The following is a 21734-nucleotide window of genomic DNA, read 5'->3' on the forward strand; positions in this document are numbered from 1 at the left end:
ACAGAGGGTCATCTGCTTAACCTGCCATGTCTCTGAAACATAGTTGCCCACAGAACTGTTATTTGAAATAGTTCCTCTTAGTGCCCTCAAGAACCAATTTTGCAGAATACATTTGAGGAAAACTCATTTGGGGAGCATCCTGCCTTTAACAAAGGAGTCTTTCCCCTACCATAGAATTCCTATAAGGAGACAGCTGAGTGAAACCCCCCACAGGAAAAATACAATTTACAGATGCCCAATCAAAACATTCTAGAAAACAGTCAAATGTGCCTCCTATAAAATAAATGAATACAAATATGTCCTATGTTTATGTCATACTTATATCTACATTAATAACATAAACAGATGAGTAAATACCCTCCGCGTTCCCAGCAGCCCTACTCTGGACAGTCCTAATAATGCGGCACATGGGGGCATGTCTGATAAATGACAGAGCCCTTCTCCAAAGGGCGGCCCTGGCCTCCATCGGAGGAGAGTGGCAGAGACCCAATCTCCAGCTCCCCTGTTAATCGGTCTGTGACATGAGCAAATCGCTGCCTTTCCCTGGCGGGGGGGCTTGGCGAGAGGATAAGTGGGAAGGTGGGTCAGTCAAAGCCCTCTGGGAAGGCCAGGAGCATATAAAATGCAATGGACTGCCGACTCCCACTTGCCAGTCTCTTGGTTTGAGGAAGTCTGTCTGTCCTTCCTCACTAGCAAGAAAAACTTATCATTTACCAGACATTAGGAACAAAAGGAATTCTGCTCCAGACTCCTAGTGGGCTTTCTTTTAAAATCAAGAGTTAAAAAAAAAAAAATCAGGAGTTAAAAAAGAGAGACAAGAGTTAATGTGCCATTGCCCCATTCTAGGCACAGGGATTTTGGAATCTCTCATGCCCTGTGGAGTCCCAGTACATGTTCCTCAAATAAACACGGGCTGGTTCTCCTCAGGCACCTATCACTGTCTCCAAATATTTCTCTATAAAGTTAACCCGATTCCCTCCATGACAAAATTGCCTTGGGACGTCCTGTCTGCAAATCAAGGCAATGATTTTCTCATTGGTGTGACTTTGGGAGCTGGCAAGGGTGACCTGTTCAGGGCAGTGGCAGACCTGTCCCCAGACACGGAGTCCTCGTCTAAACACGGGTCACAGGGACCCAACACCAACAGGGTGTGTCAGGCTCATCTGGGAGGTGATGAGAATGACCTAGGAACATGCCCCCTCCTCCCCAGGCCCCTGCACAGATGTTGGTGACCAGACTCCTACATACAGGTGGTCCTTGCGCTTAAAGGCCTTGCTGCAGATTCCGCAAACGTGTTTCCGATCCTGGCTGTGCGTCAGGTAGTGCTTGCTAAGAGAGCTGGTGCGGCTGAACACCTTCCCGCAGAGGCTACAATCCAGAAGCAGCTTCTGAGGCGAAGTGTGATGCTGCTCTTCTTTCCCTGCGCTCCCGGAGGTGGCCCTGCCTCCTTCATCACCATCTCTAGGCACCTGAAGCATGGCCAGCCTCAGGTCTAAACAAACAGAAGGAGAAAGCCCAGGTTAGAGACACCTGGGGACATGGAAGAGCTCGGCTAAAGCGCTCCCCGACTCTTAGAACCACAGCAGACGCGGGAAGAGAGGCCCAGGAACACTTTCTCCATCTCCAGTACCTTAATTCACAGAGAAAACAAGACGTAGACCGGGGGTGGGGAGAGAAAGGACCCTGGTCTGGCCACAGTGCAGTACAGTGCCCAGTCAGAGGCCAAACTGTGGTCAGTTGTGGCCTGGAAGGATTCTAAGAACCAGGTTGCCGTGGCTGCAGGGGCCTTATGACATCATGGCTCTCTCACAAGGGCAATCCAGAAATACATCATCCAAACTTACAGAAGTATAAATCCTTTCTCCCAGCCACTTTTACCTTTGGGTTTTTAAAGGAAATAATGTACACTTTTATGAGGAGTTAACTGCAAGGAATTACCCGCATCATTCCCTTTCCTGTTAGAACAGCCTGCTACCTGATCAGAGAGCATGTAGGTAACACCTTCATGGTTTAAATGGTCTAAGACATAAGCATTTAAGGTAAAACTGTAGAAAACTATCTGATGACATGAAAGGACATTCATGCCTTAATACTGAGAAAAGAGCAGCCTGTTACCAAACAAAATTATCCTAGTCTTTAAAAAAGAAAAATAAATTTTAAAGAGAACAGAGAGAATTGAATAGACTGATAGGATTATGAGCCAATTTTATTTTCTTCTTCTGTACTGGAATATGTCTCCATGCTTTCTGTGTCCCTTGGTAAAGTGATAAAAGGTATTTTAACAAGTCATGTCACCTGAGGACCAGACTGGGGGTGTGCAGGTGGCAGAGTGGAGGTCTTCAAATGTCCCGAGGGCCAGCTTGTGAAGGAAGGAGCAGATTGCTTCTGTCTTGCAGAGGAATGGCTGTCTGCAGAAGATCCTATCTGGGACAGAGACAGCTTGGGGTCCAGGAAGCAAGGAAAACTGATCTCAAATCTCCAGAACCTAAGGCCCTGGGTACCAGGACTCTGCAGGCTCACTGCTGGGCTCACAGACACTCAGTAACTGTCTCCGGTATGCATGAATCATGGAAGATTTTTCTACCCCTCAGATTGGTCTTCCAGATGGATCACACTGCCTCATGAGAGGGCAAGTTAAGAAATCACCATTATCTGGGACTCTGCAGAGGTGGGATCCAAGAATCCAACAGGCCAGGTTGTGGGGAGCGGAGGGGGCTCAACTTTCGGAGCCAGAGTGCTCAGCCTCTGGGCCTGAGACCCAGCCGGAAGGAGCCCGGGGTGACTAAGGGATAGGGGTGCAGACTTGTTAAGTGGTCTGTGAATACTTAGAATTAACTTAACACGGAATTTCCTGCTCTGATTTCTCCCTGGAATACCGGTGTCTGGGTCTGGGAGCAGAGTAAACAGCTTCCTTCCCAGCCCCCAAGGTGGGATGAGGTGTTCTCTGTTTGCTAAAGAGTAAGTTAAGAATCCTACAGTTTTAACTTCCTGGGTATTAAAATACAATCTTTAAGATGGAATCTTTCCTGCCTTTTACTATGTTGTTTAAGGCTGGGCCTGCATGCTAAATTAGTTGCCTAGGTTACAGAACTACTTAATTAGGGACGGAAGGAGGAAAAAAAAGCATATAGGTAAAGATGAATTAAGCTGGGCCTGGAGAAACCTGGACTGGATCACCAACGGAAGAACCAAGCGGCCCTGGGATATCTTGGTGTTCAGGGTTTATTTTACACCTGCGGGCTCATACACCTGCGGGCTCAGAGGGGAGTAATCCCCCAAGGTCTGAGCCCTGAACAAAGGCAAGGGGAACAATACATATCTTTCTGCTTTCGTAGCTGCAACATTTCTGCAACATTTCTACGCGCACAGCAAAGAGCAAGCAAGGGGGAGTAAGTGTCTGGCAGAGCCGGGAGTGAAGCTCTGGGGAAGTTAAGGGAGTTTCTGTTGTCTTTGCGAAGAAGAGCAGCAGAAGAGAGCCACCTGGGGCCCGACCGCTGTCCTTGTAAGGCGTTCCCTGTCAGTTACACTGCTCTGACTGCCAACATCCCGCCTTGCTTTTTCCGGAGGCCCTCCCCCTACTCTGACTACACCCACGCTCCCTGTCTCACAAGGCCTGGCGATCTGCATCAGCACATGCCTCCGCCCTCCTCGCCAGGTCTCCTGTCTGGGAAAGTCTTTGAACTCAGCGGAGGGTTGAGCTCTGACTCCAGGACGAATGGAGAAGTGCAAATGTGGTTACTGGGGTGTCAGTGTGAAGAACCCCATTCCCCCCAGGTAGACTTTTCGTTTCACATTCTAGTTTGCATGCCCCCCACACACAATTCCAGGGTTTAATTGCATTGCTTAAATTGATTTTAATTGCAGGGAGGTTCCTGGATCCAACCATGGCCCCACGGTCCTCTACGCCCCCCCCACCCCAAGGTCCTGGTTCCCGGATTGTCAGTTGCTTCAGCTTCACTGGTAGAACTTGGGTCCATCCCGCTGGAAAAAGCTTTTCACTTCAACTGTTTTCACTGTGAGGAAGGAAACATCTTTCCCAGCGACAATGGTCCTCACAACTCTGCAACATTTTATCTTGAACTGTCTGAAACATCGAGATAGGTAGGATGCAGCCCTTCACGGAAAAAGGAGAAAAAGCTAGTGAACAAGGGACCTGCCAGCAGGGGGCGGGGCTGACCCAGCCCAGCTCAGGGCTCGACCTCACCCGCCCGCCGTCATGCGCAGTCCGTCCCCGCGCACGCCCCGCCCCCAGGTCGCCCGCCTCTTCCTGCCGCGCGCAGGTCGCCTCAGACTTGCAAGCTCCTAGCGCGAGGCGGCGGAGGCCCGGAAGAGCGTGAGTCCCCCCGCCCTCCGTCCGCCACGCGCGGTCCGGGGTCCCTCCGGTCTGTTCCCCGCCCACCACCGTGCTACCTCCGACGTCGCTGCGAGCGTCCGCGCGCACCCCTCGCGCACCCCTCGCGGTTCACAGTCCCCGTGAGGCTGGGCCCCGCCCCTGGCCTCGCTTCGAGCACCTTTTCTGTCGTTTCCCTGCCTGAAGCCCTTCCTTGTCGTCTCGGGCCTCCCGCGCCTGGTGACGCTCCACCACGGGCTGTGCGGCCCCCGAAGCGCAGCGCCGGCCGCCCAGCTCCAGGAGGAGGCTCACCACGCCCACCGGTTCCCTGCTGGCCCCTCCGGCCGCCTGCCGCCCCTAACCGCCTCCCCGCGGCCTCAGGCCGGGCCCTCTGCCCCCCAGGCCGCCCCTGCGAGGCGCCTCTTCCCCGGAGCGCGATGCGGGAGGCGAGCCGGGACGCCTGGGACGTCCGGGCTCGACCCCCGGATTCCGCCGACGGGCGAACCTGCTCTCCCGGGAGGCCGGCACCCAGTGCCTCCGCGCCCCTGGGCTCGCGGGCGACGGCGCTGGGGAGCGGCGGGGACAGAAGCGGGACGAGTGCGGAGGCCGGGAGGCTGCGAGAGAGCAGGCGCATGGAGAGGACGGGCGAGCCCGGGAAGGAGCAGGCGGCGGAGCCGGGGAGGCTTACAGGCCAGCGGGACCTCCGGGTGGAGGTGAGTCCCCGGGGAGGGAGGCGCTCGGGGCGGGAGTCCGGGGAGGGTGCGGGCTGGGAGCCATGGCCCAGGGCGGCGTGGTGCAGGGCCCGAGAGGACCGGGGCGGCCCGGAGGGCGGAGGAGGGAAGCCGAGCCGCCGGAGGGGACGGAGGGGACGGAGGGCGCGTGACCGGGCGGGAGGGCAGGAGTGTGACTGCACAGAGAGTGTAAGAGGGCGGGCGGAGGGTGGCAGGAAGGTGGGAATGCGGGAAGAGTGGTGACCGTGAGGAAGGCTGGGGAGAAGGGGCAGCAGGAGGGGGACCAGTTGCAGTGGGGGCGGAACAGGCGTGAGAGAAGGCACCGAAGGGAGAGACGGCAGCAAAGGGGAGGGCAACTGAATGAGAAGCAACCCAGCGGAAAAACACAAAATCAAAGAGAAAAAGAAATAGGGAGGTGGATATACAAAATAAAAGATGGTAACACAACATTAGAGAGGCAGGGGTGGAGGCTGACGGGGCGGTGGTGGTGACGCTCTGGATCTGGTGATTGCTCAGTGATTCAGTTGTGATACATTGGTGGCTTTAAAAATACATCTGAAATTCGTTTCAGTGGTAGAGATGAGACTGAGAATTGCAAAACTTCTAATAGGCTTGGGCAATTTATATTGTATGTCAGAAAATAGCTTAAATTTGCAACTTTTAGCCTGAGGGCAGTGACCTGACTTGGTCAGTGGTGGGTCACCCCCTTCCGTTTTCCTGGTGTGGGTTAGAGGTTGGGAAAGACAAGTGTGGACGAAACGACTGTCACTGTACGGTGCTCTTTTTAAGGGTACAGTAAAATGACTGCTTTGTTTTTTAGTTTCTCTATAGTGGAATTTTATATATGTGCATCTATATATAGACACTTAACATTTAATTCATAATTTGGTAGTTTGAGATAAATGTTAGTTCTTTCATTTTCTACTTCCTTATGATTCTCAAATTAAGTTTTGGTGGCCTTTAATGAACTCATGTCATTCTTTTATCAGGATGATATATTCTAACATTTACTTTTGACATCAAAATGACTTAGACTTGAAAAACTTAGACATCGTTTCCTTTTTAAACTTGTTTGTGGTTTAAGTCAGGCCTGCAGGCCTTGTCCCCTGTATCTTCTGTCTTGGACGTGTTCTTTGGTGACCAGTTAATAATTTTAGACTGTTTGATGTAGTTGGTAGGGATGTCAGTGATGTTTTAAGAGTCAAAGACTAATTTAACCAGTTTTGTAATACTCAGTTTTCATCCCTTTTATGTGATTTCTTAGCATAGTGAGCTGTGACCTCAGAGTAGTTGTTCCCCTCTGGTCTCTCGTCTTTTTTCTGCAGTGTTGAAGATGTGCCAGATTGACTTGGAAGCTCTGTGCAACAGAGCCCAACTATGTCTGGTGCAGCAATATTCTCAAAACAAAACCAAAAACAAAACAAAACCGCGCCCGTGTGTAAAGCTGAAATGGAAAGGAAGTATGCTCAGAACTTATTTCTACAACTTACTCATTCAGTGTTGTGCACACCTGTAGTCGCTTTTTCACAATTCTGCATTTTAAAAACATTTCACAATGACTTTCTGGAAAGGAATTAAGTGTTGGTATCAGGGTGAGAACCTGGATGTGTAATCCTGACTTGTGGTAAGTTACTTGGTCAGCAGCCACAAATGGTGGTATGTGCCTCCAAAACAAACACAGGTCTTCTATGCCCTGTATTCTCCCATCTTTAAAAGCAAACATTATTGCACACACTGCACAGTGGGGACCCTGGCTGTCCCCACACCCCTCTTCAGGTCACAGACCCGGTCTTGATCACACCCCATGGAGGCCTGACAGCTCTCCCTGCAGCCACCCCCAGACTCAGGAGAGGAGGCTCAGCGCCCTGGTGCTCACTGCTGCACACAGATGATGTACATTAAGGCTGGTCCCGTCTCACCTCCTGGAAGGAGAAGAAGGAGAACCTCTGGTCAGGTGACACTATATAAAGGTTTTCACACCGATAGTAACATGTAACTCCGTTTCCAGGAAATAATTGTAAAATATTTTTAAAATACAGAATTGCAAAAACATAGCTATATGTGTGCAAAATATTGAAAGAGAGTCAGTTGTAATCTCTGAGCAGATTTCTTTTTAATTTCACCTTTATTGATGTGTAGGTTTTTGGTGCAGAGTGTGCGAGGGCTTCCCAGGAAGGCGGGATCTGAAGAGCTGGTGGAGGAACTCACTGGGTGGCCTAAGGAGGTTATTGTCCGTGAGTCCCTCCTGAGCAGTGGGCAGCAGGGACCGTCCTTACCACACTGGGAGGTCCCCCCATGTGGTTGTGGCAAAGGAAGGGAATGCGATGATGACTCTTAAGCATTAAACGGCATGTTTTCCGCATTCAGGATTGGCTTCTAAGAAAGACTCACGTTCCCTGAGGCCAAAGTCTGGAAAAAGAGGAGGAGGACGGCAGAGAAGGAGCTGGGAATGGCTGTTCCTCAGGTAAAGCCCCTACCCTTTGGGTGACCTTCTGTCTGTCCTTCCTGAAGGGCCCTTCCTGGGTCTCCCTGAGCTCTGACCCTGACGGTGTGACCCCTGGTCACTCCACTCACCCCTCAGCACCTCTCATCCCCACTTCGGTTCCATGTCAGCTGACCCAGTGACATGGGGCTTGTGCGGGGGACGGGGCGTCAGGTTGGGTGGGCAGCAGGGACGCGTCCGGGGCTGCACCTGGATGCACCGTCAGCTCTCTCTAGCCCAGATGAAAGAGGCTGCAGGGGGAAGCCGCGTACTAATGTTCATAAATATGTGGTAAGTTGTGGGAAAGGAGACCAAAGAGGGGCAATCTTTTCTGCCTGATTTTTAATATATTTGAAGCTGGACACGTGAGTCACTGGCTCAAAATCTTAATGATTGGGAAACACCATCAGAGATAGAGGGTGTGGGATTCTATCATGCATTTTAAACTATGGCGTACACCTTTCCAGCACAGATGGCTCCTGGTCGTGTGCGTGGTAATGACCTGGCTGAGACTTCGGGTAGTTCAGCACTTTGTCTGGTACTCCAGGCCAGGTGCATCCTGGGCCGCTCCCCGAGCCTGAAGGAAAGCTTCCGGTCTCACTGTTGCGTGTGCCATTCTGTGTGTGCCTTTCATATAGGGGCCTTGTGTTTACTATTCCTGGTTCCTTCAGTGTTTATTTATTTTCAGAGTTTGTCAAACGTTGTCAACGACTTTTTCCCATTAACTGAGATGATTGTGTGTTTCTTTTCCCTTCCTTCCTGTTAATGGAGTGCATTAACATTGAGTGGTTTTTGTCTGTTGAATATTCCTAGCCGTACAGGAATAATTCTACTTGCGGTGGTCTGTACTGGTTTTAATGTGCTGTTGAGTTTCATTTGCTCGTATGTTAAGGATTTCTGCATTGATGTTCTTCAGGAATATCGGTCTCTACTTTTCTTCCTGTGTCTTTTTCTGGGTTTGGTGTCAGAATCATGCGATTCCATACAAGTGTTCCTGAAGATTTATAGCAGGATTCATGTTTATTCTTCTGTAAGTATTTGATAGGCTCCTGGGGAAGCCTTCTGGTCCTGGGTGTGTGTTGGAGGTTTCTGATGACTGCTTGACTCTCTCTCGTGGTAACTGTTCACATTTTCTTTATTACTTGGTGATGCGGTCTGCAAGGTTGTATGTTCTCTGAATGTACCTGTATTTTCTAGGATATGTAATTTCTTGGCATATAATTGTTCATAGTACTTTCTTATAGACCATTTGCAACATTTCTGTGACACCTGTTGCAGTGTCCCCCTTTCATTTTTGATTTGAGGGCTCGTTTTCTCTCTCTGTCTCTCTCTCAGTCTAGCTAAATGTTTGTCAATTTCTAAATCTTTCAGAAAACCTGTTCTTGGTCTCTTGATTTTTAGGTAGTTTTCCTATTCTGTTTCATTTCTCCCTGCTCTGATCTTATTCCTTCTGCTAAATTTTGGTGCAGTTTGTAATTTTTCTGATTTCTTGAGGTATAAATCCTATTTCTGATTGGAGACCACTCCTTTTCTGTAATGTAAGACTTAACCACTGCAGGCATCCTCCTCAGTGCTGCCGTCATTACATCCCCCAAGTTTGCTGTGTTGTATTTCCGTTTTTAATCGTGATAGTTTTAAAAATCCATGTGATTTCTTCTTTGACCCATTTATTGTCTAAACATGAGGTGTATTATTTCCACATGTTGTCGAGTTGTCTTGTTTTCCCTCTGCTATTTGTTTCTAGCTTCACTGTGGATAGAGAAAATACATACTGTTATTTCAATCTTTAGACATTTCTGGTTTGTTTTGTGTCATAACATGTGGCCTGTCCTGCAGAATGTCCCACGTGTGCTTGCGTAGAAGGTGCCCTGCGGCTGCGGGGGGGTGTCCTTCCCGGCTGTCGGGCCCGTCGGGCTGTGGAGCTGTGTGAGTCCTTGGGCTCCTCCTTGCTCGTCTGGCTGGTTGTTCTGTCCATATTAACACTGGGGTGTTGACTCTCATACTATTTCTGTGATGCTGTCTGTTTCTCTGTCCCTTCCTTCAGTGTTTGCTTCATCGGTGTGAGAGTGCAGGCACGTTTATAGTGGCTGCATCTTCCTAGGAATTGTCCCTCTTGCCATTATACTGTCCTTTGTCTCTTGTGACATTTCCTGTCTGGCCTCTTTCCTGTGTTCTGATATAGCTACTGCTGCTGCTGTCTGGAGCATCCCGGTGGCATCGAGGATCTTTCCCTCTTTCCTTTTGAGTCTCTCCCTGTCCTGAGATTCGTGCATCTATAGTTTGCCTGGACAGGGGTGAATGGCAGGAGCCCTAGGCAGTGCCCTTTTCTCCACCATAATTTCAGAAGAAATGCATCCAGTGTTGTAGTGATCACGGCGTTTGTTGAAATTTCTAGTGTAATAACAGTTTTTTTCCCCAATATCCTTTCTTCATGATTTTTCAATTATTCAGTAGTTGTTTCTAGTGTTCATTTTTGTGGTCTTTTTTTTTTTTAGTAATGAGCTGTAATGTAATGTGTAAAGCTGATAACTTCCAAAGCTCGAGTCATTATTAGTGCAGTAAACAGTCTATTTGGCTTTGTTTAATGGCTACATATTTAAATTTGAGTGGATAAAATTATATTTTTGTATATGGGTATTTTATAGGGAATGAAGTATTGTCGATTTTTTTCCTTGTACTTTCCCCTTGTCCTCCTATTGAATGATGCTGACAAACTGAAATAAGTACCAATGGTTTATTTTCATTGTCCCAAAGATGGTGAAATACATACACATAAAAATGATGATGAAAAAAAAACAATTCAAAAATTAGTCGAGAGACATCTTTTCCCACAGCAGGTAATTGGTGTATTTGTAGGTACATGTACAAGAACATAGATGTGTAAGACCATTGTTGTTTTAAAAGACATCTTATGGTAAACAAGTTTATATTTTTAGCAATGGAAATTATATCTTCAGTATGTTCCTTGGCCTTCTACCTATTTCTTCCACTGTCCTGTTAATGTACTTTTTGAATGCGTATGTGTGCATGTATAATATCCTTTTATGCAGTCCCAAGTAGTTAACCTTGAAGTTATTTCCAGTTTCCTTGTAGAGGACCCTCTGTCCGTGTACTTTAGTGCTCTGTTACTTAGCTGTTTGATTCTTTGTTTAATTGTAAAGGTCGACCATCTGAGTTCAGGCACTTGCTGTGTTGTTTCTTAGCTGTTGGACCAGAGACCAGTTTCTTACAGTGTCTGTGACACTGTTTTCCCTCTGTAACATAAGATGGGCACAGAACTTCCTCAGATGAACTATTAATGCTGATAACATGTTAGTACATGTAAAGCATTGGGTAACACCCAGCATGATAGATGTGTTAAAGCCTTTAAGCCTCTGCTCTTGCTGTCATCACAATGTTTAGGTTCCTACTTTTCTTTTTTTGGCATCATTAATCTACAATTACATGAAGAACATTGTGTTTACTACCCCCTTCACCAAGTCCCCCCCACATACCCCATTAGTCACTGTCCATCAGCATGGTAAGATGCTGTAGGTTCACTACTTGTCTTCTCTGTGTTGCACAGCCCTCCCCATGCCCCACCCCACATTATACATGCTAATTGTAATGCACTCTGTTCTTCCCCCCACCTCTCCCTCCCTCCCCACCTATCCTCCCCAGTCCCTTTCCCTTTGGGAACTGTTAGACCTTTCTTGGGTTCTCTGTTTCTGCTGCTGTTTTGTTCCTTCAGTTTTTCCTTTGTTCTTATATTCCACATATGAGTGAAATCATTTGGTACTTACCTTTCTCCGCCTGGCTTATTTCACTGAGCATAATACCCTCTAGCTCCATCCATGTTGTTGCAAACGGTAGGATTTGTTTTCTTCTTATGGCTAAGTAATATTCCATTGTGTATGTATACCACATCTTCTTTATCCATTCATCTACTGATGGACACCTAGGTTGCCTCCATTTCTTGGCTATTGTAAATAGTGCAGCTATAAACATAGGGGTGCATCTGTTTTTTTCAAACTGGAGTGCTGCATTCTTAGGGTAGATCCCTGTAAGTGGGATTCCTGGGTCAAATGGTATTTCTATTTCGAGTTTTTTGAGGAACCTCCATACTGCTTTCCATACTGGTTGAACTAATTTACATTCCCACCAGCAGTGTAGGAGAGTTCCCCTTTCTCCACAACCTGGCCAACATTTGTTTGTCTTTTGGATGGTGGTGATTCTTACTGGTGTGAGGTGATATCTCATTGTGGTTTTAATTTGCATTTCTCTGATAACTAGCGATGTGGAGCATCTTTTCATGTGTCTGTTGGTCATCTGAATTTCTTCTTTGGAGAACTGTCTGTTCAGCTCCTCTGCCCATTTTTTAATTGGATTATTTGCTTTTTGTTTGTTGAGGTGCATGAGCTCTTTATATATTTTGGATGTCAACCCTTTATCGGATCTGTCGTTTATGAATATATTCTCCCATACTGTAGGATGCCTTTTTGTTCTATTGATGGTGTCCTTTGTTGTACTGAAGCTTCTCAGCTTGATATAGTCCCACTTGTTCATTTTTGCTTTTGTTTCCCTTGCCCGGGAAGTATGTTCAAGCAGAAGTCACTCATGTTTATGTCCAAGAGATTTTTGCCTATGTTTTTTTCTAAGAGTTTTATGGTTTCATGACTTACATTCCAGTCTTTGATCCATTTCAAATTTACTTTTGTTTGTATGGGGTTAGACAGTGATCCAGTTTCATTCTCTTACATGTAGCTGTCCAGTTTTGCTGGCATCATCTGTTGAAGAGACTGTCATTTCCCCATTGTATGTCCATGGCTCCTTTATCATATATTAATTGACCATATATGTTTGGGTTAATGTTTGGAGTCTCTATTCTGTTCCACTGGTCTGTGGCCCTGTTCTTGTGCCAGTACCAAATTGTCTTGATTACTGTGGCTTTGTAGTAGAACTTGAGGTTGGAGAGCAAGCTACCCCCCACTTCATTCTTCCTTCTCAGGATTGCTTTGGCTATTTGGGGTCTTTGGTGTTTCCTTATAAATTTTTCCACTATTTGCTCCAGTTCACTGAAGAATGCTGTTGGTAATTTGATAGGGATTGCATCAAATCGGTATATTGCTTTGGGCAGGATGGCCATTTTGATGATATTAATTCTTCCTAGCCAAGAGCATGGGATGAGTTTCCATTTTTTAGTGTCCTCTTTAATTTCTCTTAAGAGTGTTTTATAGTTTTCAGGGTATAGGTCTTTCACTTCCTTAGTTAGGTTTATTCCTAGATATTTTATTCTTTTTGATGCAGTTGTGAATGGAATTGTCTTCCTAATTTCTCTTTCTATTAGTTCATTGTTATAGGTATAGGAAAACCACAGATTTCTGTGTGTTAATTTTGTATCCTGCAACTTTGCTGAATTCCGATATTCTAGTGGTTTTGGAGTGGAGTCTTCAGGGTTTTTTATGTACGATATCATATCATCTGCAAATAGTGACAGTTTGACTTCTTCTTTACCAATCTGGATTCCTTGTATTTCTTTGTTTTGTCTGATTGCCGTGGCTAGGACCTCCAGTACTATGTTGAATAACAGTGGGGAGAGTGGGCATCCCTGTCTTGTTCCCGATCTCAGAGGAAAGGCTTTCAGCTTCTCGCTGTTTAGTATGTTGTTGGCTGTGGGTTTATCATATATGGCCTTTATTATGTTGAGGTACTTCCCCTCTATGCCCATTTTGTTGAGAGTTTTTATCATGAATGGATGTTGAATTTTGTCAGATGCTTTTTCAGCATCTATGGAGATGATCATGTGGTTTTTGTCCTTTTTGTTTATGTGGTGGATGATGTTGATGGGTTTTCAAGTGTTGTACCATCCTTGCATCCCTGGGATGAATCCCACTTGGTCATGGTGTGTGATCCTTTTGATGTATTTTTGAATTCGCTTTGCTAATACTTTGTTGAGCATTTTTGTATTTACATTCATCAGGGATATTGGTCTGTAATTTTCTTTTTTGGTGGGGCCTTTGCCTGGTTTTGGTATTAGGGTGATGTTGGCTTCATAGAATGAGTTTGGGAGTATTCCCTCGTCTTCTATTTTTTGGAAAACTTTAAGGAGAATGGATATTATGTCTTCTCTGTATGTCTGATAAAATTCCGAGGTAAATCCATCTGGCCCGGGGGTTTTGTTCTTGGGTAGTTTTTTGACTGATTCAATTTCGTTGCTGGTAGTTGGTCTGTTCAGATTTTCTGTTTCTTCCTTGTTCAGTCTTGGAAGGTTGTATTTTTCTAGGAAGTTGTCCATTTCTTCTACGTTTTCCAGCTTATTAGCATATAGGTTTTCATAGTATTCTCTAATAATTCTTTGTATTTCTGTGGGGTCCATTGTGATTTTTCCTTTCTCATTTCTGATTCTGTTGTGTGTGTTGATTCTCTTTTTCTCTTAATAATTCTGGCTAGAGGCTTTTCTATTTTGTTTATTTTCTCAAAGAACCAGCTCTTGGTTTCATTGATTTTTTTTCTATTGTCTTATTCTTCTCAATTTTATTTATTTATTCTCTGATCTTTATTATGTACCCCTTCTGCTGACTTTAGGCCTCATTTGTTCATCTTTTTCCAATTTCAGTAATTGTGACGTTAGGCTACTCATTTGGGATTGTTCTTCCTTCTTTAAATATGCCTGGATTGCCGTATACTTTCCTCTTAAGACTGCTTTCGCTGCATCCCACAGAAGTTGGGGTTTGTGTTGTTGTTGTTATTTATTTCCATATATTGCTGGATCTCCATTTTTATTTGGTCACTGATCCATTGATTATTTAGGAGCATGTTGTTAAGCCTCCATGTGTTTGTGAGCCTTTTTGCTTTCTTTGTACAATTTATTTCTAGTTCTGTACCTTTGTGGTCTGAAAAGTTGGTTGGTAGAATTTCAATCTTTTTGAATTTACTGAGGCTCTTTTTGTGGCCTAGTATGTGGTCTATTCTGGAGAATGTTCCATGTGCACTTGAGAAGAATGTGTATCCTGTTGCTTTTGGATGTAGAGTTCTATAAATGTCTATTAGGTCCATCTGTTGTAGTGTGTTGTTCAGTGCCTCTGTGTCCTTACTTATTTTCTGTCTGGTGGATCTATCCTTTGGAATGAGTGGTGTGTTGAAGTCTCCTAAAATGAATGCATTGCATTCTATTTCCTCCTTTAATTCTATTAGTATTTATTTCACATATGCTGGTGCTCCTGTGTTGGGTGCATATATATTTAGAATGGTTATATCCTCTTGTTGGACTGACCCCTTTATCATTGTGTAATGTCCTTCTTTATCTCTTGTTACTTTCTTTGTTTTGAAGTCTATTTTGTCTGATACTAGTACTGCAACACCTGCTTTTTTCTCCCTGTTGTTTGTGTGAAATATGTTTTTCCATCCCTTGACTTTTAGTCTGTGCATGTCTTTGGGTTTGAGGTGAGTCTCTTGTAAGCAGCATATAGATGGGTCTTGCTTTTTTAACCATTCTGTTACTCTGTGTCTTGATTGGTGCATTCAGTCCATTTACATTTAGGGTGATTATTGAAAGATATGTACTTATTGCCATTGCAGGCTATACATTTCTGGTTACCAAAGGTTCAAGGTTAGCTTCTATACTATCTTACTGTCTAACTTAACTCGCTTATTGAGCTATTATAAACACTGCCTGATGGTTCTTTATTTCTCTCCCTTGTTATTCCTCCTCCTCCATTCTTTATATATTGGGTGTTTTATTCTGTACTCTTTTGTGTTTCCTTTGACTGCTTTTGTGGGTTGTTGATTTAATTTTTTGCCTTTAGTTAGTATTTGGTCTGCTTTCTTTGCTGTGATTTTATTTTCTCTGGTGACATCTATTTATGAGTGCTCCCATCTAGAGCAGTCCCTCTAAAATACCCTGTAGAGGTGGTTTGTGGGAGGCAAATTCCCTCAACTTTTGCTTGTCTGGGAATTGTTTAATCCCTCCTTCATATTTAAATGATAATTGTGCTAGATACAGTATTCTTGGTTCAAGGCCCTTCTGTTTCATTGCATTAAACATATCATGCCATTCTCTTCTGGCCTGTGAGGTTTCTGTTGAGAAGTCTGATGATAGCCTGATGGGTTTTCCTTTGTAGGTGACCTTTTTCCTCTCTATAGCTGCCTTTAAAACTTGTCCTTGATCTTTGCCATTTTAATTATTATGTGTCTTGGTGTTGTCCTCCTTGGGTCCCTTCTGTTGGGAGTTCTGTGTGCTTCCGTGGTCTGAGTGACTATTTCCTCCCCCAGTTTGGGCAAGTTTTCAGCAATTATTTCTTCAAATACACTTTCTACCCCTTTTTCTCTTTCTTCTTCTGGTACCCCTATAATGTGCATATTATTCCATTTTGATCGGTCACACCGTTCTCTTAAAATTGTTTCATTTCTGGAGATCCTTTTATCTCTGCGTCAGCTTCTCTGCATTCCTGTTCTTTGGTTTCTTTTCCATTAACGGCCTCTTGCATCTTGTCCATTCTGCTTTTAAGTCCTTCCAGAGATTTTTATTTCTGTAATCTACTTCCCTACTTTGTCCGTTAGCTCTTGCATTTTTCTCTGCAGCTCCATCAGCATGGTTATGATCTTTATTTTGAATTCTTTTTCAGGAAGATTGGTTAGGTCTATCTCCCGTAGCTCCTTCTCAGGGGTTGTCTCTGTTAGTCTGGTCTGGATCAAATTCTTCTGCCTTTTCATGGCAATAGCGGGAGGTAGTTGTGGGGAGCTGGCACATGTGTCAGCTGGGAGAACGTCCCTCCTTGCTAGTTTGTGGCCTTCCTCTCCTGGGAGAATGGCAACACCTAACCACTTGTGCTGGGCAGCTGCACAGAGATGAGGCCTGCTGCTGTGGGCGTGGCCGCTCTCAGGCTGCTGCTCCACTATAGCGGAGCTGCGCTGCATCTGTGGGGAGTGGGCGGGAGGCTGTTTATCGCCCTGAGGTGCCTCAGAGCTGCGCTGCCACCCAGGGATTTAGGGCTCCCGGAGTTCCCCGGGATTCCCAGCTTCTGGGCTGATTGTGCTGGGACGCTTCCGTCCAATTGTGAGGCTCCTGTTAGGGTTAGAACATTTTAAGGGCTGAGAATATTCACTGTTTTTCTCATTCAATGAGAACACACTTTGCATTACAGATCTTAATCCTCCTCACAGCTGATGAGTTGTGGATAATCATCACACCTACTTTACAGAAGACGATGATGGAGTTCAAGGAGGGGAAGTTAATGTCCTGACTGCTGGGCCCCGGCCTGCCTTTCCACTCTCATCATCTATCAGTATCCTCTTCTCCACTACAGTCTAGCTAACTGCTTTCTTTCTAATCCTCACAGAAGCCAAACTTGGTCTTACTACATGGTCTCTGTACCTTCTCTTCCTTCTACCTAGAATGCTCTTTCCACATATCTTTCCAGGGCAGTCTTCATTCTTCACTCAGCTCAAATGTCACCTCCTGAGGGAGACCCTCCATGATCCCAGCTCAGTCACTTACTGTCCCATCAGCTGGTTCTACTGTCCACCCAGAACCCAGCGCTGTATTTTTTGCTCATGTATTTGATTAGTGTTGGTCTCTCTCACTACGCTGTGAGCTCAACAGAAGCAGTGGCCTCATTCTTGAGGGTCTTCCTGTATCTCTGCACCTAGGACAGTGCCTGGCACAAAGTCCAGCTTCAGGGAACATTTGTTGACTAAAACAAGATGCTTCATTGACTGCCTAGGACCCTATGTGCCTATGTTCCCATCCTTTCCCTTCCTCCACCAGGGACAAGCTCAAGGCCACCCAGACCTCTGGAGGGCGCCATTCACACAGCAACAGTGTACAGACTTACTGAGGGCTCTGTGGTCGTCTTTTCCTCCGCATTCATTCATTCATTCAATATATAGTTACTGACTGCACTAAATTCACATGGGTTAGTAGTATAGATACAGTGGAGAAGAGAAACATGTTTTTATGTGGCAAATTTTAAACTTGCAAACACAAATAAAAATAGAAAGCATGGAGTTGTCAAAAAAACACATGATTTCAATACCTGTTCATTACTATTTACTCTACTACTGTTCTCCCCCCTCGCTCTTCTCCCTTTCCTCTCCCTGTCTTCCTGCAACCCCCACATCCAGCCTTTGCCGTCACTGACAAGTGCCCCGGATCCTGCCCTGTCTCTCCCCTACCCAGTGAGCTAGAGCTGCTTTGCCCTGGTTTGCAAAGGCCAATTGTTAGTACTCCTAGGAATTTACCCAAAGACTGACTCAAAAAGATATATGCACCCTTAGGTTTATCACCATGATATCTGCAATAGCCAAGGTATGAAAGCAACCTAAGTGTCCATCAATAGATGAATGGATAAAGAAGAGGTGGTACATATACACAATGGAATGTTGTTCAGCCATAAAAAAGAAATCCTGCCATTTTCAACAGCATGGATGGATCTAGAGGGTATTATGTTCAGTGAAAAAAGCCAGGTGGAGAAACCAAAAACCACGTGCTTTCACTTCTTTGTGAAATACAAAAACAAAGCAAAACAGAAGGAGCAAACCAGCATTTGACTCATAGACACTGAGAAGTGACTAGTGGTTATCAAGTAGGAAAGGGAGGGGAATAAAGAGGCATAATAATTTGCAATCAAAATATAAATTTATCTCAGGGGCTGATGAACCCCTGTGGTGTACATTTGAAACCAACATAAGATTGTTTATTAATGACATTTTAATAATAACTTTTTAAAAAGGTGTTTAAATTCCGCCAGAATGAGTTACAAAGATAAGAGTAGGGGAAGAAAAAAGAGGAGGAGAGACAGAGAGAGAGAGGAATGAAGTATAGTAGCAAAAGCAGATTGGCTAGAAAATAAAGGAGAAAAAGTAAGTAGAGACAGGATGAAGTCCAGGTTTAGGGCAACTGAAAATCAGCTTCTCCCCTGGATGTTGACCTCTGATCTGATCCTAGAATCAGGCGATCCTTAACTCTGACCCCACACGAAGCCCACATTCTGACCATAAAGATCTTCTCATAACCAGTTCCTTACCCTGACCAGGCTGAGCCCTGACCCCTAACCCTAAAGCCTTGACTGTTATTTGCACTGCAGACTTGAACTCTAAAGAACCTAAAGTAGTCATTCTGCAAGCATCCATTCACCCCCAGAGATAGTGCTGCTCGGAGTAACAGTGTGTGAGGCAGCCTGTGCCCTGCCAGCCTTCCACTTCCCCTGAAACTATGCCTTGCAGGGTAACAGTCACGGACAACCCTTATTTTCCAGAGAACAACTGGAAGCCTCCAAGCCCATCAGGCTCTCACCAGACACCTGCTAGATCCAGGTGGAGCCAACTAGAACATGCCCAGGATAAACCCATTTGCCCAGTCATTGGCCTTTTTTATGAGGAACTGTGTCCCAAATCAGCATGCAACTAATTCCAGTAATTACCTAATACATTAAAAATGGCCAGCAGGGGGATCAGAGGATAAATCACTGTGGGATGGAGAAACCTGAGTAGGACTCTCAAACAATCCCACTTTACCATGCCCCTTAAAAAGCCTCTTTTGCTAATGAGTGGGGAGATGAATTTGGACTTTGCCTCCTGTCTTCTTATTCCACCACCTTGCAAAAAAGGTTTTTCCTTTTGCAAAAGCCAATGCCCCATGTTGGGTTGTTGTGCAAGTTTGGCAGTGGACCCCTATTAGGTTACACTTCCTCTGCATGACTCTGTCACCCTTCCTACAAGTCCTACCAAGCAGCTTTTTGAAGAAAAAAAAACTCACTTCCTGGCTTATTCTTCCTCCCACCGCCTCCCCCCTTCTCAGTCACATATCTTCAGCTGCCTGGATACATTTCTTTGCTTCTATGTTTTCACCTTCCACTCACCCTTCCTTACCCGCTTTCCATCGCCCCCTTCTCGAACATCCCTCTTACCAAAGTCACCAACATCCTCTTCCATTGCTACACTTGCCCGGTGCTGCTCAGGCTGGTGTTGGGGCATTTGACCCAACACTGTACTTCTTTCCTGGCATCAGCCCCCTAAGGGTAAATGCAAATCAAAAAGGAAAGAAAACTTCATCTTCCCTGGCACAAAAAGGGAAAGAGATCCCCCTTTATTTCAGAGCATTTTCTATAGAAAAATGTATCATTGAACTTCTTTATCTCTGAGAGGCGTATGGAAATCTTCTAAAAAATTTAAATAGCCTCTTGCCAGCTTTGAAATGTAATGGCAAGGAAGGTCCCGCCCCCATCACCCAGGTGTGTGTGAGGGTGGGCAGGAGCCTGAGTCAGGCGGGCCCCTCCCTCCAAGTTGCAAAACTATCTCCATCAAGATATGAGAAGTTCATTTTTCCTTTGGAGAAAGCCAATTAGCTGACACAGCCGGCCACCCCATTACCAGGTGAATTTAGGATAAACTGTGTGACAAGTGTTGCCGTCCAGTCCTCTTATTTGACTAGCTGTTGTGTAACATTTGTGTAATGGCTTATATCTGCCTGGCCACATAAGGGGTCAGCTTTCTTTCTGTCTTTGCAGTTCTTAGTGGATTGCCTGTGATGCTCATCCCATTCTGGCTTTAATGCTCAGTCAGTCATACAACTGCCTTTGATTCCCTCTTCTACCTGTGTGGAGGGTTTGGGGGTTGAGAGGCGCCTTTCCTTTTAATTACATTCTCCTGACACCCCCAACCTGGTGAATTTGTAAGACATCATTTTGCTAGCCGCTCTTCTGTTTTAGGCTGCTTCACCAGCCTTTTAATGTGGTTGTGGCCCAGTGCTGGCTCCACCCCCATGTTCATAAGCCCTCCACTCTCCTTTCATGACTTCTCTTCCATAGCACATGCCTCTCAAATCTGTTAACTCTAAGCAGGACCTGGCTCCTGAGCTCCAGGCTTGGATGTCCAGCTCCCCGTTGGACATCTCCACTGGGATGTCCATTGGAAAATCTTGTGGTGGCCACAGTTCATGTTCTGGCTGCCCAGCATGTCTTCAATGCCTTTGCTGTATCTGGGGAGTTTTCTGCCTCTCCAGGGCAAAAGCCAGAAAACTTCTCCCAGGATCCCTTACAGGAATCACATAGACATGGGACCCAGGCCTGTCCAGTCAGAGGCACCCGCAAGACACAGGCTTGTAAGCAAACAGCACCACAAAGCAGAGGGCACACGACCTTGGTTGGTCTGAGCGAGGGTGAGTGGTGGTGGTGGTGCAGAAGCTTCTGGACTCCAGGGCCAGCTTCAGCAGTGCAGTGTGCGTTGCAGTTTCTGGGCCTGACAGTGGTCAAAAGAGCTTGACCCAGGCTGTCCCTGGCCCATCACCTGGGAGTTGTCCTGGGCCACACGACCTTCGAGCCTGCTTCTCTGATTCCCTGGGAGTTCTGTGATCTCTCTACAGTGTCCTTCAGTAAATTCCTTTTCTGCTTCTACCAGCTGGAGTGAGTTGGATTATTTACTCCCAAATCAGCTCCTGTCCCTGGTTGTCCCTCTTAGGGAAAGGCTCCCTGTGCACCCAGTCACCCCACTTTTCTTGCTCTCAGCATCCATTCCTGGCCCTCCTGTACCCTAAAATCTCTTTTACTGCTACCCAAGTTCTGACCACCATCAATTCTTTGAATTTAGGCAATGGCCTTCCCCTGGCCACCCTGTCACCACCGGTGCCCACTAGCCTCCAGTCCCTTCTTTTCCCTTTGGCTGAGATGATCTTTCTCAGGTCCTTCTCCAATCTGGTTACCTTTCCAGAGTTCCCCAAGTCCACTGGACCCTATCCAAAGCACACAGGGCTCTGCATGATTTGGCCCTCCTAACCCCATTCTTCAGTTATATTACATTACTGTTTTCAACTTAATTTTTTGAAGAGATGTTATACTTACATAGCTCAAAAATGATATATGTGTGAAAGCACGAAAGTCTCTGTTTCATCCCGTTTCCTATCTGCCTGGGCCCCCAGTGGTGATTTCTGCTATTAGCAAATTACAAAGCTTTCTATAGTTTCTTTATGCAAGTCAAATAAGAATTTTAAAAACTGTCGTAAAACATACATAACATAAAATTTAGCACCTTAGCCATTTTTTAGTTTGGTGGCATTAAGTACATTCACATCATTGTGCAACCCCTGTCACCGTCCAGCTCCAAAACTTTGTCATCTGAAGACTCTGTTCCCTTTAATCAATAACCCCACACCAGCCCCTGGCAACCACCTTTCTACTTTCCATCTCTTTGAATTTAGCTACCTTAGGTACTTCATGTA

General features: G+C 45.7%; 1 protein-coding gene and 1 pseudogene across 2 annotated transcripts in view; one reads left to right on the top strand and one right to left on the bottom strand.

The window, feature by feature from the left end:
• LOC130681039 (zinc finger protein 541-like) overlaps positions 1-1571 on the bottom strand; it is a 39572-nt pseudogene extending 38001 nt beyond the window's left edge.
• A 3309-nt stretch (positions 1572-4880) lies between these two features.
• Positions 4881-21734, top strand: part of CD177 (CD177 molecule) — a 28976-nt gene continuing 12122 nt past the window's right edge. Inside the window, exons 1-2 of one of the 2 annotated variants that reach the window (XM_057493069.1) lie at positions 4881-5043; positions 7429-7525. The gene's annotated coding sequence lies outside the window, so the exon portion shown is untranslated. Of the gene's footprint in view, positions 5044-6983; positions 7296-7428; positions 7526-21734 lie in introns of those variants that run through there. The other variant, XM_057493070.1, reaches the window with a different exon arrangement.

The sequence above is a fragment of the Manis pentadactyla genome, chromosome 15 (genome assembly GCF_030020395.1).
Source record: "Manis pentadactyla isolate mManPen7 chromosome 15, mManPen7.hap1, whole genome shotgun sequence".
NCBI classification, from domain to species: domain Eukaryota; kingdom Metazoa; phylum Chordata; class Mammalia; order Pholidota; family Manidae; genus Manis; species Manis pentadactyla.